Genomic DNA, 18,855 nt, shown 5'->3' on the forward strand with positions numbered 1-18,855 from the left:
AAGTCTTTTTCATGTTACTAAAAGTCCTTTGTTCCCAAGCATCATTTCAAGTATATTTATTGGTAAATTTGTATTATGAACTGAATAATTACATCCTGGGAGTTGGGGTTCTATAGTTCCTTATGCAATGGAATATTGATTAGTACCATATTATAAAATCGCTTCCAAGGAAGCCATAATGTGTAAAAAATAGAATTCCTGGAAGAAATTTATGATCATCTGAATTTATTACAATGACTCCATGACTATCAGTCTTAAAAGGAACATAAAGTGTAGTAAACTGAAATCCGTCTTTTTTATGGAGTACCAGAAAATCATACAGTTGCAAATGTTGACCATCCACAACATATAAAAAGGCAACAGATTTTTTAAAAAACCACCAAGATATGCTTATTGTTTTAGGCCCAAATGCTACTTTAAACTTGGTTTAATTAAAAATCTCAATGCTTTATTGGATAAAATATCTTTTTAGAAGTACTAAAATACTATGCTACTACCTAGATATAATAAAGCTGGTTTTTAGAATTAATTGTGTCTCAGTGAATGGTTTTAAGGTCTTGCTTATGTTAAAAGGCACCTTGGACTTTTGTTCTTCGATAAATTGTATTTTTGACTTTAACTCTATAAGAGTGCCATTACCCTCACTGTAGACTTTTAAATTTGATGTTTTCATCAGAAAAATACATCAGTAATCCTGGTGTTCAGTAAAGTTGAGGTGAGTTTTTTACTATAAATGACTTTGCCATAATTAGGCCACATAAATACAGATTTCATTCAATAGTAAATGTCTAGATTCCCTGCTTATATTTGATAACTCTATTGATCTAGGATTGTTTTCTTGGGAAATATACTACAGTCCCAATTTTCACTGAAATCTATCAGAAAAGAAAAATTATCTTCATTAATTTTATATCTTTTATATTAATAAAGGTAAACATATTCCAGCAAATCAGATCTTTGTTAGGCTTGTGTGACATTTATGGGCAGTGTGGCTCTGAAGTCTGAAGAACACTTTTAATCTGAAACTGATGAGATTGAGATGATCAGAAATAGAGCTTTTTCAAACAGGGACAATTAGAGTACAATCACCTGATTCAGATATAGGTCTGTAGAATGATTGGAAATTAGTGCCCATAAATCAACCTATGGCAGAAAAGTGATTTAATCAATGGGCAGATGGCTAGTTCTCAAGCTTTGGATGCCCACCGGGTAGTCACTTCTGGAATCCTTTTAGCACTCGGAAAGATCTACCAACTTCAACTATAAGACAAGCTTTTCTTCTGAACAAAATGTTCTGCTTTAGAAATGATACTTATACTTAATTGCAAGGTGGCAAGTCAAGCTCTAAAACAATTGATAACCACCAAAATACAGAAATAAAACTGCTCTACTCTTAATTGTTACCACTTTTCTCATGTCATTTTGGCCATCCTTTGATGACAACCTTTCTATAGAGCACAAATTGGTCCATAATGAGCCACAGAAAACATTCCATCACCACATTTCAAGCACTTTAGCAAATATTTAACTTTTTTTTTTTTTTTACATGGAATGAATTATTTAAACGAATAAGTATGTGTGTGGAAGCGTGCATGCGTGCAGAAATTTTTAGGGCAATTTTATTTTAATGCTTCCAGTAAGAGTTCAGAATTAACCATCTTACAAATCTTATAAACAGGAAAACCACAGTAGATGAGCCATCCTTGGGGTATCACACTACTCATCTTTCTTCATAAGCTTTAACAAAGATGTAAATAATTTATTTCTACTTAACAAAAGGACAGAAAAGGTTAAGATAGAAATATTCATAGAAGGATCCAAATCCGCACTTTATTTCTGCCACAGAGTAGAACATTAAAAATACTCCCACACCTGCACAAATTGTCTGTATCATCAGCCTGCCTTTCCATTTTTGAACAATCACTGAATAATTGGACATGTCCAGACTTGCTCTTTCCATGTAGACTTGCTCTCAAATTGATTTTTAAATTGCTTTAAAAGATCTGGTAATATTTTGAAGATGTCAAGATTTGGATTAAAATGTTAAAATTAAAATAAGTTGGCTTAAAATTCTTTATCCAACAGAACATATGAATAGGGTAATAAACAATTGGAGTACATGAGAATGCTGAGTTCATTAGTCATCTTCATGAATTGCTAAAAGATGACGTTTTCACAGTGCAACTGGCTGCTGCAAGAAGGAAAAGCACCGGGGCGCCTGGGTGGCGCAGTCGGTTAAGCGTCCGACTTCAGCCAGGTCACGATCTCGCGGTCCGTGAGTTCGAGCCCCGCGTGGGGCTCTGGGCTGATGGCTCAGAGCCTGGAGCCTGTTTCCGATTCTGTGTCTCCTTCTCTCTCTGCCCCTCCCCCGCCGTTCATGCTCTGTCTCTCTCTGTCCCAAAAATAAATAAACGTTGAAAAAAAAAATTAAAAAAAAAAAAAGAAGGAAAAGCACCAAGAAACAAGACCTTTTTTAAGCCTTATCCTCTCAGGAAATATGCAGATCACCTGGCTGAAATAATGATTAGTTTAGTTTATTATGTGAATAGAATGCACTCGAGGGGATTCTTCCATTTTGCAGTATCTTTGATAACTCCAAATATCAAATTTCTAAGAAGATACCTTTTTCAAAAGATATTTTCCCCATGAGCAAGGGGCACAGAAAAAAAAAAAAGGTTTATAATTGTCTACTATACCTATTATAGTACAGAAGAATATATCTTCAGACAATTGTTTTTAGCTATATTTATCTTCAAAGATTTAATGAACCTATTGATGGTTACAAAAGTCTGTCTTTTAAAATTTGCCCTCTGGACTGTTGACTCATTGTTTATAGTCTTTTGTTACCATCTCTGAGGGTGGGACAGAGCAGGAATATAATGTGGTGGGCCATTTCTCTGATTATTAGTAGCTCTGCTGTGTCTGGATGAAATTATCCATTCCACCATTGCCAACTATATATTAAATGTTTAATTCTCACAAGGCATCATGCTAGGTGGTATATATCTGTTCTCTATGGTCCTTAAAAGGATCCCTGCAAAATAGGTACTGGTATACTCTTTTTTTTCCTCTCCAGAAAAAATAAATGAACATTATGAAGTTGGTATAATTTTCTCAATGCTCACACTGCTAGTAAGTGACAAATCCAAGTCTATTCTAAAGTCCCTACTTTTCCAGTATGGCACTTAATGTCTTTGAGTATAATTGGAGGTGACTATACCATGGAGTTGACTCTACCATCGAATTTAGTCTTTGGAATTAAATTGGACTATGAAGGGGAACAGATGACAAAAAGCCTTTGGAATCAAATGATGGGTTAAATCTCAAAACCTTACTTGACCTCACTGATCTTCAATTTTCTAGTGGAAATCTAATACCTAGTGGAAACTTTACAGGACTGTTGAAATAAAAGATAATAATTATAGCACTTGACAAATTTGGTTTGCTATGACAAAGAAATTTGGAAATGTTGAGTAGTTTAATAGTTCTTTAGGGATTTCCTTTCACTCCTTTTCTCTTTCCATAAATTGTTTAACCATATATATTAAGCACCTATATAATTTTTAAAAATTTTATTTAAAAAATTTTTAAAAAGTTTTTATTTTTGAGAGAGAGAGAAAGAGACAGAGTGCAAGTGGGGAAGGGGCAGAGAGAGAAGGAGACACAAAATCTGAAGCAGGCTCCAGGCTCTGAGCTTTCTGCACAGAATCCCATGCGGGGCTCAAACTGAGATTGCAAGATCATGACCTGAGCCAAAGTTGGACGCTTAACATACTGAGCCACCTAGGTGCCCCCTATACTGATACTTTTCTAGGTGTAGAGAATATATGGATGAATAATAAACCTTGAAGCTTTTGCTCCAAAGTGAGTAAGTGCCCTGAAGAAACTTGGTGTTTTGGAGGCTCGAGATACAAATATTTATAATGTAAAGTAGAAATTGTATGGGTTTTATGTGAACTTAGAGTATACATATGACCCAGTGTGGTCAGGGAAAGTTTACTAGATTAAATCATGCTTGAGCTGAATCTTAAAGAATGAACATTTTTAGAAATGAGCCAGGAATGGAGAAATGAGAGGAATACTAGCAGAAGGAAAAATTAGAGCATAAGACATGGAGGTGCAAAACAACATTTAATGTCTCTGGATCATGAAGACTGGAGACCATGCTGGAGACAAGGCAGAAGTCCTAGGCTGTGGGGATCTTATGTACCCTGGTAAGATTGTGCGTGAATATTTCTCTGGCAAACCTATGTGTTGGGTGGATTCAGGGGGAATAAAATGAGTAAAGGAGTTAGAATTTGTTGCAGTAGAGAATGAAAATTTGTACAGGATTAATTGGAGTTGGGGATGGAGAAGAGAAGATGGATTTGGGAAATGCTTAAAAAGCAAATTTATGAATTTGGGAGGTAGGAGAGGAATTAAATGGTTAATGGTTCCTAATTAGGGTAAATTGGAAGGATGGCAGGACCACAAGGTAAAAGAAAATAAGAAATGTGAAGACAAGGGAGATGCATCATTCCACGTCCCTTTAAGAGTACCTGTTACAAGGTACATAGTGACTGACGGCTCCAACTATGTAGCACCTTTTGGATTGGCTGTGCAAAGGATAACTAAGCCCCTACTAGCCAATGCCTGGTGACTATGGTTGTGTTGGAGCCGGGCCCTTCCTGCCTGTGTGGGACTTTTCTACCAGTAATTTTTGCTCAAGGAATTGCCTTTTGCCTGGTTAAGACTCTCAGAACTGCACTGCAGTGTGTGGCTTTTTCTGTTTGATTTTTTCTCCATCCTTTCCTTTCACATTTTCAGACCTACACTGTGGTCTAAAGGGTCTTCTGCCTACTCTGGGCCCATCTTTTCTTAACAGGTGTTTCCAGTAAAGCTCTTGCATCTCTAATCCCTATGTAGCATCTGCTTCTTGGAGAACCCAAACTAATATTAAGGAGCATTTAGATATGGGCAGGGTGAAAGTGATGAGATCAGGTACAGAAATACTGTTTGATATGACAGAGAAATGATGAATATATTGAACAGCTGGCTAAACAAGTTAGAAAATGAGACATAAAACAGGCTTGACATGTAGGTTTGGGAGGCTTCAGCATATGGTATGTAGTCAAAACTGTAGATGAAATCACACAGAATAGGAAACATGAAACCATAGAAATTTCTATATTCATGAAATTTCAGATGCATTAGAACATACCGATCAGCCTGTGGCCTTCACTTTGGGAAGACTACTGTATTCCCTTCTATTTGTGCCATTTTTTTCTGGCTGGATGTGTTACCTCATGCCACTCAGCTTTTATGAGCACTTTGCACACTTAAGGCTCTTCACTGTCAGGATTAGTACCCATTCCTATGTTGGTTGTGCCTTACACCTCCATCTTTTCCAGAAGACTGAGGACTCTTAGTAATCCTCTTGAGGTCACAGCTCAAGAGCTCAAGTTCCAGGCCATTTGAGGTTTGATGCTCTTACCCTCACAGACCATTGAAGACTCAATTCAATGCCCTAGGGTAGCAAATTTCTACTGTAAAATTTCTGATTTTGTTTCCTACTTCTTATTCTGTATATTTTTAGAAATTCTTACCACGTCCAGTTAAAAGCAAAGTTAGAAATTCTGTTTTTTTTTTCACTTTTGGTAATTACAGTAGTTCTATAATCAGTCTTTTCTGGAAGGGAAATTCCTCTAGCTTTAGAGTGCTAAGCTCTACTCTGAAGTTCCAGCTTCTCTTACCTGGGGAGGCTTTCATTTTTCCTTCATCCAGGTGACACTGCTTTGTGGCTTTCCATGTTTTCAGAAGGTTCTGGCATGCCTGAGTTTCAGCTCATCAAGCAGCAGTAAAGGTGAAATGAGTCTTGTAGTCTTGTGGTGGCATTATAGGCATTCAGAAAAACATAGGTCTGGATCCACTTGTCTATTGAACTGGCCCCATGGTTTCGGCATATTTTACAGCATGACTGAAGAGTGGATAAGGGTGGCAGTGAAAGGGCGGAATAGAAAGATGCAGTGTCCTTCTCTATGAACTTGTACAACTTCCTTTCAAACGTTCACCTTGAACAAAATAGATTCTGGCATGGAATAAACAAAGTAAAGATAAAATTCCCACAATACTCTTGATGTGGCTGCCTATAAGTGGGTGAGGGTTGGGCACTGCTGAATAATTACTTAGTCCCTCATGAGATATTACACATGTATATTTGGTGCCCAGAGTCAGGCGTAACCTACATACCAGTTCCAGAGGTCTAAGGCTCACCACTCTCTCCAGGTGAACTGATTTAACTGGCAATAGATTCAGTTGTACACATCTGGCCCCAACCTCCATTTCATCTGAGGCCAGTAGAAGCTGTTCTATACATTTCTTAGGTCAAAATCACCATGTGCAGTTGTCCCAGTTTAAGTGCTTCCAAACTTGCAGAATTTTATGAACTCTCCCTCATCTAATTTTCATGGAACATGGATGAGAGCTCTTTATTTCTCACAAAGACATCTATCAGTGTTTTAAATACAAGGGGAGCACCCATACCACAATGTTTTTGAGAATGCTAATTAGTAGAACTACCACATTTCTGTCAAGAATTAGCTTAGGTAGCCAGTGAAAGATTTAAGAAAGAGGTGAGAAGATGAGAGGGAGCAAGATGAAGTGGAGGAAGTAGAAGACCTAGAATTATACTGAATGAGGATCAGCTGAGGTAGTTTGAAGAAACTGAAGTTTTAAACTGTGATAAAGATCTGGAAACCAGTCTGAGGTGAACAACTGACATTCAGTCATCACTAATGGTGTGACACAGGCTGCCTCAGGTCAACACAGTTTTACAAACCAGATATTTTGAAAATTTTGGTGAAAATATAGGACTATAAATTTTTAAAGTATTGATATACATAAGTAAAGGTCGTAATAAATAGTGTTACTTATGGAGCTGATAAATAGTAATTAGAAACCTTCCTAGGCCAAAATCCAACAAAATTTGGGGATAATTTTACCTGTGCTGAGAGTTAGGTTTTAAGCTTAATTGTTTATTTAGCTGATGGTTACCATTCTTAGGTCTCCAGTTAGTACATTAGAATACTCTGTCCAGGGGCGCCTGGGTGGCTCAGTCAGTTAAGCGTCTGACTTCGGCTCAGGGCATGATCTCACAGTCTGTGAGTTCCAGCCCCGCGTCGAGCTCTGTGCTGACAGCTCAGAGCCTGGAGCCTGCTTCGGATTCTGTGTCTCCCTCTCTCTCTGACCCTCCCCCATTCATGCTCTGCCTCTCTCTGTCTCAAAAATAAATAAACATAAAAAAAAACTCTCTCCACATGAGAAATTGCTGTTGTATTTGTTTCCATTTAACTTCTTTCTTCCCCTTTCCTGCTTTCTCTGAAGATAATGGCTAGGTTTCCAAATACCCTATTGGTGAAATAGTATTAATCAATGGAAATAGTTAAATAGAACTTCAGGTTAGGAAAAGAAATGTTAGCATATGCATAATCTAATTTGCTCACTGGTCATTAGATAATCAACTTTACATTATATACTAGAAGTATATAATTATTTTTGAATTATCTAAATATTCACCTACTTTCCGATTTTTTTTTTCTGTGGGAACGAGGCTCTATGACTCATAATTAAATCACCTTCTTTCAACCTGGATTAGTTTAATCATCTCTTTGTCCCAAATCACCTTTCGGTAAATTAAGCTAATAGAAAATAACTTAGAGAATTGAAAGAATGTGAATTTAAGCATGAGAGGCGAAAGGATTAAACACACCTGTTCTGATGGTCCTTTTTAAATACTTTTCTGTAATTGTAATAGCTTTGGTATAAGCAACTGTTGAAGCTATGAACCACAGAGTATGGAAAGTGGGGCAACATTTGAATTCTCTTTAATATAGCTATGACCTTGGGTTTAAACCTTTGAGTATTGTTTTCTCCATGAAATGAAATGAGTATCAGCTTAGGGTTGAGTATGTATCTCTCTTACAACTGTTCGAAATCATCTTTTATATATTCACTTCTGGAGTCATAGCTGGAAGACAAGCTCTTCAGACATAGATAATGAAGCTCTACTTTCCAAGGGGGTAACATGGGGATTTCACATATATGACCCTGGGATTTGCTGAAGTAATCTTGTTGATAAGGTTTTTTTTTTTCATGTCTGCAAGCTAGTTATTTCTCAAGTAGCTAGTAATTTATCTTGTTAAACTCTACAGCCAGGTGTGATTTTTCTGCATGGATAACATAAATCTAGATACTACTACTTCCTATCAATACAAACTCATTGAAAACTTGGGAAAAGGATTCTGATAAACATTCCCTAAAATTATATGAAACACGGTGGTATGTATTCATATGTATGTGTTTGTTTTGTATATTTAAAAAAAAAATTTTTTAACGTTTATTTATTTTTGGGACAGAGAGAGACAGAGCATGAACGGGGGAGGGGCAGAGTGAGAGGGAGACACAGAATGGGAAACAGGCTCCAGGCTCCGAGCCATCAGCCCAGAGCCTGACTCGGGGCTCGAACTCACGGACTGCAGGATCATGACCTGGCTGAAGTTGGACGCTTAACCGACTGCACCACCCAGGTGCCCCTGTTTTGTGTATTTTTAAAGGGAATGTCTATAGCCTTCCTCTGATATTTAGATTTCATCATCATCCCAGATATTTAGAATTGCTACTGTAGAATATAAGAAATACAACTGACCCTTGAATGATGTGGGGGGGGGTGGCTGTGGCACTGACCTCCTGCACAGTTGAAAATCCATGTATAATTTTTGACCCCTCACCTCCCAAATTGAATAACTGAGTATTGATTGGAAGCCTTACTGATAACAGTTTATTAATATGTATTTTGTGGACTTTTATGCATTATTTGCTGTATTCTTAAAATAAGCTAGAGAAAAAGTGTTGAGAAAATACATTCACAGTACTTTTCTATATTTATAAAAAGTGTATGAATGGACACATACAATTCAAACCTGTGTTGAAAGGTCAACTGTATTAAGGGAAAGAATGAAAACTGTGAAAAAATACAGTGAAAATTAGTTCTTTAATCAGTAGTACTATTGATGAATTCCAGTGTTTAAGCTGAGTTTTATTTTATTTTATTCTAAATTTTCCATTCATATGTGTTACATTGAATGGCATTTTACAATTCTGTTACATAACGTTCCAAAACAAATAATGATACTCAAGGTTGCTGTGTAAAGGATATCAATTTTACATATTCAAGTTGAATAAATAGCATTTTGTTGAAATGCTGGAGGAAAAACCAATAGCAGGAAATTGCAGAATTGAACACTGCCTTTCTCCTGCAAATAAAGAATGTAAATCATTTAATCAGACTGGTTCTAAAAACCATGTAAATTCTATAAGTGAGTAAAATACTGACTTACAGTTTTTAATTATACAGGATTAGATACTTGGGTAGAAGTTTTAGAATATTGTCTTAATCTAATAAAATATGGTCTTTGGAATCTATTAGTCTAAAATTCCAGCTTCAGTATTTATTGATAATGTTATCCTTAGCCAAATAACATATATTCTCTTTCCACCATAAATGAGGCAATGAACACAAAGTCTCTGTGTAGTTTGTGGTAAATGAAAATGCCTCAGGGTGCCTAAGTAGCTCAATTGGTTAAGCTGCCAACTCCTGATTTCAGTTGAGAATTGAATCAAGTCATGATCTCCTGTCTGAGTTTGAGTCTGCATTGGGCTCCATGCTGAGAGTGCAAGGTGTGCTTAGGATTCTCTCTCTGCCCCTGCCCTGCTCATGCGCACTCATTCGCTCTGTCTCTCTCAAAATAAATAAATTTAAAAAGGAAAAAAAATAGTTCCTCATAAGAAGCAGTAGAAGCAGTAGTCCTTCTGGGGCCAGGGGGAGATGGGGTACACAGAGAGTCTAAATGTATCCAGTGAGAGGTTTTTGAGGGAAGTTAGAAATAGGCTGAGGAGGGTTAGCCATGCAGAAGTAGGGTTCAGGCTTTATTTAGTCTAGTAAATTAACAGACACTATCCCAAGAATAAGTCCTGTTGAAAGGTAGTTATATCACAGTTTCTGTATTTGATATCATTATAGGCCTGAATAAAGAACGTAGGCTAAAATAGTGAAATGACAGAAATGGTGGCAGTTGATTATTTGAATTTAAGTTAAAGACAAATTACTGGTTAACAGCTATGAAAAGATCCAAGGTATGGCAGAGAATCTCCTAGAAATAAGATTGTGAGATATGCCAAGTATAAAATCTTGAAGATAATACAATTGATAATCCACACAGGCACAGATTTTATGAGACCAGTCAAAGTTGCCAGTGTTGTGTAATGAATGTTATGTTGACTGTACTGTGTCTAAACTGTTGTTTTATGTGTGGGAAAATTTCACCTATAAAATCTTTATGCTTGTGCACCAGGGAATAGTGGTGTTTATGTGCTCTATTTGGTTATGTTTGGTTGTGCATGCTGAAGAAGTAGCTTTATTTTAAAGGTAATTATAAATAGATAATACCTCAAAAGATGGTATCTTTTCATTTTCCCCATTTTTGTGTCCAAGTATAGAGAGACCCCAGTTAAATATTTGGGTCCATCTAATGTAGCTTCTGGGGAGCTATTATTAATTACAGCAAATGTATGTTTAGTGTTTTTTATGTGTAGGCACTAGGAGCTCTGTCTGTATATATTTAGTAGAATTCTTGTTGATAGTCCTAGAAGACAGGAACTACAATTATCTCTATGCCACAAATAAGAAAATTGGCTCTTAAAGGTAATTGTTTTGCTTAAGATCACATAGTGAGTAGTAAAGCCAGAATTCAAACCACCTGTGATTCCAGAACTCATATGCTACAACATATTAACCAGCATTTCAGGAGGGAAGGTGAGGTGAACCATAGACTATAATACCTGTTATCAGTAATTAAATAAAATAAATAAACAAATAATTTTATTTATTTATCACCTCACCTGTGTGCCCTGGAGCCACTTGTAGGATAATTTTTCCGAAAGTTGAGAGAATACTGTCTCATCCTTGTGTTTGTAATATGCCATGTGCTTTACCTCCAAACTCTTGAATATTTATAAGCACATCAGTGTACTTTCACTCACGGAAATAGGATTCATTCACTGGTAGAGCCAGGCAATGCTCTAGGCACTTGGGATTTATTTATCCCTGAACAAAACACACAAAACAAAGATTCTTTAATTTCTTAGAGTAATTTTGTGGGTTTCAACATAAAGGAAACTGAAAGCACATAAGAAAAAGTAAGAACTTCTAACAATTAAACAAAAACTGGGTACATGGTTAGTGGGGCTTAAGTTAGCTCATTAAAAAAAAATTGAGTGTTGTTGACACAGAGTCGATTTCTTAAACATCAAGTTGTCTGAAGTCAAATATGGCTGGAGTAGAATTTTTTTGGTCTTACAGATTAGACTACTATAATTCTCATTCCTTCATTTTCATGTGGGTTTATAAGGGAAACTATTTTCTTCTTTCTTAAAATATGTAGTCTCTATCTTTCCCATATTCTGACATGTTGTCTTTTGGCAGAAATCAGAGAAATAATGTTGGTTTCAAGATGTCAAGTAAAGCTTTCGTCCACCTGGACACTGTTCTTTGTTCATGCATGAGTGCTAGATGCTACAAGATACTGGAAGCAAGAAGGCAAGCAGGTCTTCCAAGGCCTGAATGTCATGGAAGAAGGGTATGGTTTCTTAGTATTCTTTCTCATGGTAATATCCCTCCTATTTGCCATAGTATGAGTTTTGTTGTTGATGAGAATGGAGGATTAAAACATGAAGAGGATTATGAATCTTTTTAATGGGAGGTTTTCTTTCCCCAATGTAGCCAAGATGTACAGCTTTTATAGATGTTTAGAGTCTTCTATAATTTCATAGGAATGTACAGGATACACATTAGTACAGTTGCCTAAATGTAGGCAAAGCAAAATGGTTCTGTCTTTACTAGGGTCTCTAGAACTCCCAAAGGTTTCAGCCTAAAAAGGAAGGTGACTATACAATGACCTGTTGAAGGGCAATAATCTTTCATGAGTTTGCAGAGGACAAAAACAAATAATCAAGCTTGAATAACTTGATATTTCTTTCTGTGGAGCTCCAGTCTGGAGACTTTTCTGGCGATACACCTGAACTTTTGAAGAATTACTATGCATTTATAAAATGCCTCCTTCTGCTTTAAGCTCTTAAATGTTTGGTTATGAGCACAGTTAAAGCCCATGACTATATTTGGTATCATTAGGAACCTGGAATAGTGAGTAATTTCTGTCTTCTTTTTAATGAAATCTTTGCCTTGATGAGGCTGTATGAACTGAGGTTTTAAATTCAAAAGAATTTTAACATGGAAGTCTGGAAGCTAAGGGAAAATACAAGAAAGTAAGCTATTGGGATACTAGAAAAGCTAGAAGAAAAGTTTTAGGATAGAAAACTATCGAGTTTGCAATGAGTAAGATATTAACTGATGTAGGTTTATATTCTATTAAACTTCACTGTGTATTAAAATGCTGTCACAATTTTAGAAACATTACTTAACACACTCAGCACTTACTATTAGGTAGTATAGCGTGCACTCGATACATATCAACTCATTGACTTTAATCCTTATAACTCTGAGTTAGGTACTATTACTGTCTTCAGTTTATAGTTGGGGAAACTGAGGCACAGAAGTGCGGTAGCTTTGTCATTGTCATAGATATAATGAGTAGTTGCTATGTATGGTCTGAAAATTTGTGTCCTCTCCCCTCTTGGTAAAGGTTGTATGTTGAAATCCTAACCACCTAAGATGATGATGGTATTAGTAGGTGGGGACTTTGGGAGATGATTAAGTAATGAGGGTGGAGTCCTCATTCCTGGGATTAGTGCTTTTATAAAGGAGACCCCACAGAACTTCCTTGCCCCAAAAGGGCATGTGGGGTTACAAGGAGAATTCGGTAGCCTGGAAGAGGGCTCTTACCTGACCGTGCTGGCCCACTCATCATGACTTTCAGCCATGAAAATCATTTTTTTCTCAATTGTGAGAAATAAATTTTTGTTGCTTATAAGTCACTGGCTGGCATTTTGTGGTAGTGGTCTATAAATACTTGAACTAAGTTGTGTAGTCAAAACTTGAATCCAGGCAGCCTTGCTCCAGAGTTCATAATCTTAACTACTAAGCTATACCCTCTCTCTCAATAAGTAAACCGTTTCTATTTGTATATTGAATGTTATTAATAGGTTATGTCAATGTCTACCTGTTGTACAGTGTACATGTGTACATTGTCACATTGTAAAATGCTGTTTTATATGTTTTGGTAAAATCCAGGAAAAGTTGGCAGGTTAATTATTTTGTGTTTAGGTTTAGAGCAGTAGGTAAGGATTTGGGAAATAGCTGTGCCTTTTAACTAGAAACCAAACACCCAATTTTGTTTAAGATTACTAGCTACTTTCTGTGCTATAAGTTATTTTGGAAAATAGTTCCTTTAGGAGGAAATACAGTCTAATGGTTTAATGTGGAAACTTCAGGACACATTTTTAATGGGGTAAGGGAGAAACATTTTGAGTAGTTCTTGATCAGAACATGGTATTTAAGAAGGGTATACAAGAAAACTGAAGTTTTGGTCCACTCAGATACACATTGAAGATCTTCCAGTCTAGCGATGAGACTTGGATTCGAGTGTCATCATCATCTACTGGAAACATGATGGTATGCAAAGGAGAGAGGAGAGAACTTGCCTTAACTTTCATTATTGGTCTAAGTATGATCTGGCAGTATTGGCATCACCAAGGAGCTTATTAGAAACATAGCATCTTGTATAAAGAAATGGAAAAACCTTCCGTGCTCATGGATTGGAAGAATAAATATTGTCAAAATGTCAATACTACCCAAAGCTATCTACACATTCAATGCAATCCCAATCAAAATTGTACCAGCATTCTTCTCGAAGCTAGAACAAGCAATCCTAAAATTTGTGTGGAACCACAAAAGACCCCGAATAGCCAAAGTAATTTTGAAGAAGCAGACCAAAGCAGGAGGCATCACAATCCCAGACTTTAGCCTCTACTCCAAAGCTGTAATCATCAAGACAGCATGGTATTGGCACAGAAACAGACACATAGACCAATGGAATAGAATAGAAACCCCAGAACTAGACCCACAAACGTATGGCCAACTCATCTTTGACAAAGCAGGAAAGAACATCCAATGGAAAAAAGACAGTCTCTTTAACAAATGGTGCTGGGAGAACTGGACAGCAACATGCAGAAGATTGAAACTAGACCACTTTCTCACAGCATTCACAAAAATAAACTCAAAATGGATAAAAGACCTGAATATGAGACAGGAAACCATCAAAACACTAGAGGAGAAAACAGGAGAAGACCTCTCTGACCTCAGCCATAGCAATTTCTTACTTGACACAGCCCCAAAGGCAAGGGAATTAAAAGCAAAAATGAACTATTGGGACCTCATGAAGATAAAAACGTTCTGCACAATAAAGGAAACAATCAACAAAACTAAAAGGCAACCAACCAACGGAATGGGAAAAGATATTTGCAAATGACATATCGGACAAAGGGCTAGTATCCAAAATCTATAAAGAGCTCACCAAACTCCACACCCGGAAAACAAATAATCCAGTGAAGAAATGGGAAGAAAACATGAATAGACACTTCTCTAAAGAAGACATCCGGATGGCCAACAGGCACATGAAAAGATGCTCGACGTCGCTCCTCATCAGGGAAATACAAAGCAAAACCACACTCAGATATCACAGCATGCCAGTCAGAGTGGCCAAAATGAACAAATCAGGAGACTATAGATGCTGGAGAGGATGTGGAGAAACAGGAACCTTCTTGCACTGTTGGTGGGAATGCAAAGTGGTGCAGCTGCTCTGGAAAACAGTGTGGAGGTTCCTCAAAAAATTAAAAGTAGACCTACCCTATGACCCAGCAGTAGCACTGCTAGGAATTTACCCAAGGGATACAGGAGTACTGATGCATAGGGGCACTTGTACCCCAATGTTTATAGCAGCACTCTCAACAATAGCCAAATTATGGAAAGAGCCTAAATGTCCATCAACTGATGAATGCATAAAGAAATTGTGGTTTATATATACAATGGAGTACTACGTGGCAATGAGAAAAAATGAAATATGGCCCTTAGTAGCAACGTGGATGGGACTGGAGAGTGTGATGCTAAGTGAAATAAACCATACAGAGAAAGACAGATACCGTATGTTTTCACTCTTATGTGGATCCTGAGAAACTTAACAGAAACCCATGGGGGAGGGGAAGGGGAAAAAAAAAAGAGGTTAGAGTGGGAGAGAGCCAAAGCATAAGAGACTCTTAAAAACAGAACAAACTGAGGGTTGATGGGGGGTGGGAGGGAGGGGATGGTGGGTGATGGGTATTGAAGAGCATATCTTTTGGGATGAGCACTGGGTGTTGTATGGAAACCAATTTGACAATAAATCTCATATTAAAAATATAAAATGAAAAATGAAATAAAAAAATATAGCATCTTGGGGCACCTGGGTGGCTCAGCTGATCATGTGTCCAACTTTGGCTCAAGTCATGATCTCACAGCTTGTGAGCTGGAGCCTCACATCAGGCTCTGTGCTGACAGTGAGGAGCCCTTTTGGATTCTCTGTCTCCCTCTCTCTCTGCCCCTTCCCTGCTTGCTGCGTGTTCGCTCTCTGCCTCCTTTCCTCCCTGCCTCTGAAATAAACATTAAAAAAAAGAAATACAGCATCTTTAGCCCCATTCAAACCTACTGAATCAAAACCTGCATTTTTAACAAGATCATGGGGGTGATTCTATTGCATATTAAAGTTTGATAAACACTGTAATAGAAGGACACAATTTTCAGGTTTGTGCTGTCTTGAAGGACAAGAAATGGCCTCAAGCTTTTTGGCCTATTTTTTATATCTCTTTAAGAACCTTTTGTCTGGTTGGCAGATCTGATTTTCATGAAAAATTTCTTCTCTTTTCCTTTCCCAAGTAACAATACTAACAATGATAACAATAATAGTAGCTAAGATTTATTGAGTGTATTCTATGAGCCAACCACTCTTCTCCTTTGATTATCTCCCTTTTCGGAATTTACAAAAGGAGTTGGTATTTTTGTTTTTAAGTTTATTTTTGAGAGAGAGTGGGGGAAGGGCAGAGAGAGAGAGAGGAGACCCACTCCTTGCACTGACAGCAGCAAGCCTAATATGGGGGTCAAACTCATGAACCATGAGACTGTGACTTGAGCCGAGGTCCAATGCTTAATTGAGCCACCCAGGTGCGCTGGAGTTTGTGTTTTAGATGAGGAACTGAGGCCTGGAAAGGTTAAGTAACTTGTTTGAAGTCCTACAGCTAGCACAATTCAAACCCAAATCCAAAGTGGCATCATTTGCAGCCTGAATGGTCTTTCATATTCTGTTCTTCATATAATAACTTAATTTCTTATATGAGCCTGCTGTTAAAAAGGCAAATGTAGATGATGGGGGGTGGGAGGGAGGGGAGGGTGGGTGATGGGTATTGAGGAGGGCACCTTTTGGGATGAGCACTGGGTATTGTATGGAAACCAATTTGACAATAAATTTCATACATTGAAAAAAAAATAAACACATTTTGCTAAGTGAAAAAAAAAAACCTGCTACTGCCATAGCTACTGCTGCTGCTGGAACTACCATAGCCACCTTGGTTTCATGGTTTGGCGAAATATTGGCCTCCACCACCATAGGGACCAGAGCTTCTCCCTCCAAAATTTCCTCCTTTCAATGGGTCCAAAATTTGAAGTTTGATTGTTGTGATTACCAAAATTATTATGGCTTCTGCCACCTCCAAAGTTGCTTGCATCATTACCAAATTCATTATGGTCATCCCTACTGCCACCAAAGCCACCTTGTCTACCGAAACTGAAGTTTCCTCCATGACCAAAGTTGTCATTCACATCAAAAATACCTCCATGACCCATCATCAAAGTTTCTAGAACCACTTTGACCTCTTCAGCTGGATGAAGCACTGGCTATATCTTGCTTAGATAGAGCTCTCCTTACTTCACTGTTGCAGCCATTCACAGTACGGTATTTTTGAATGACAGCCTTGTCTATGGAGTCACGGTCATCAAATGTTACAAAAGCAAAGCCTCTCTTTTTGACACTGCCTCAGTCAGTCATGATTTCAATTACTTCAATTTTCTCATATTGTTCAAAATCATCTCTTAGATGTTCTTCAGTGTCTTCTCTAATGCCACCAACAAAAGTCTTTTTCACAGTTAAGTGGGCACCAGGTCTTTGAGAATCTTCTCTCGAGACAGCCCTCTTTGGTTCTACAACTCTTCCACCCACCTTCTGTGGCCTTGCATTCATGGCTGCATCCATCTCCTCCACAGTGACATGCATCACAAACCCAAAGTCTCTGAGACGCTTGCTGTTTGGATCTCTCATTTTACCACATCATCCATAAGACTTACCCATTGCTCAAAATGCACCCCCCCCAGACTCTCACTCATTGTTTGAAAGTTCAAACCTCCAATGAAGAACTTCTGCAACTGTTCAGACTCTTTAGGAGACTCTGACTTAGTCATGACAGCAGTGGGAGGAGACACTTTAACAATGCTTACTTTGCAGCGTCCGTGGGCAGAAAGCGAATCATAGAAAGTTTTTAAAGTGAACTTCAAGACTATGATGATGGAACGTCTGATGCCAAGATTCTAATGGGTCAGATATTGGTGTTGATAGTGTTTAAAACTTTGAAAGCCAAATTTGAGCATTTTGAGAAAAGACTTTGAAAGTATGCAACATAGGCTGTACGGCAACATATTCCTAAAAAGTCTGAAAAATCTATATTATTCACTTATTCACTTTCCTCCAAATATCTGCTATATACAAACATTTCCTCTTCAATATTTCAACATGTGCTAAAATCACCTGTGGCTATAAAACTCTTTACTGCATAAGCCTTCCAAGCTTGGACATTATCTAATTTAGAATATCATTCTTTATCTTTGCCTTCCTGAAATTGTGATTCATTGTCTATTTGTCAGCACTCTGCAAATTAAATGGAATAAGCTAAAAAAAAAAAAAAGGCAAATGTAGAGAGAGCTTGTAAGACATCCATCCCCAATAAGCTGGGGGCAGCTTTTAGTCATCCAAACCTTCTGAACAGTACAAGAATTCCTCCAATGAAACTCTTCAAAAAAAAAAAAAAAAAACAACAAAAACAACAACCATGTCTCCGTGGTAAACAACTGGTATTTGTTCAGCATATATGTGGATACACATCTGCATCCTAGAACATAGTTTTTTAAAAATGACTTTTACACCAAACCCCAGACATTGATACTTTGTTTCAGCATTTAGAAGGTATTACTTTTTTTTTTTTTTTTTTTTTTTTTACTTTTTTATTCCTTTAATCTAATTTGGACCATCTGAACTATAGCAGCACTGACCTGGAGTGCCAGTGGAGGCTTCTTAGTGAAGTATGTTAAGAACTCGATGAGAAATAGAAAGATCATTGTGAACGAAACAAAACAGGTCTTACCTGTTAACCTTAGAGCATGAATCTGTTGAACCTTTGAAGGAAGGCATCCTAAAGGACACCACGTGTGATTCATCCCAGGGAGGCTACGATGGAAAATATTTCTCAGATGTCTTTCCATATATGCTTTGACTTGAAGCTTCCATCACAGATAAGTGAATGTTTTCTAAACCATTGCATTGCTTTAGTTCAGTGAGAGACATTTCTGTTATTAGGTAGGGTGATTTTTTTTTTTCCAAAGGCAAGGTAACGATCACAATTTGTTAGCAACTGTTCTCCTTTTCTCATTTTATTAGTTTTCCCTATTCAGTGATGAACCATTTTATGTTTTTTACTTGTAAGTTCCTAACTCAATTAAAACGCTCAAGT

The 18,855-nt window shown here is 37.4% G+C and overlaps 1 pseudogene; it reads right to left on the minus strand.

The window, feature by feature from the left end:
* Positions 1–16,578: 16,578 nt before the first annotated feature.
* LOC101084545 lies at positions 16,579–17,664 on the minus strand (annotated as a pseudogene).
* Between the last annotated feature and the right edge of the window lie 1,191 nt (positions 17,665–18,855).

The sequence above is a fragment of the Felis catus genome, chromosome B3 (genome assembly GCF_018350175.1).
Source record: "Felis catus isolate Fca126 chromosome B3, F.catus_Fca126_mat1.0, whole genome shotgun sequence".
Taxonomy (NCBI): Eukaryota; Metazoa; Chordata; class Mammalia; order Carnivora; family Felidae; genus Felis; species Felis catus.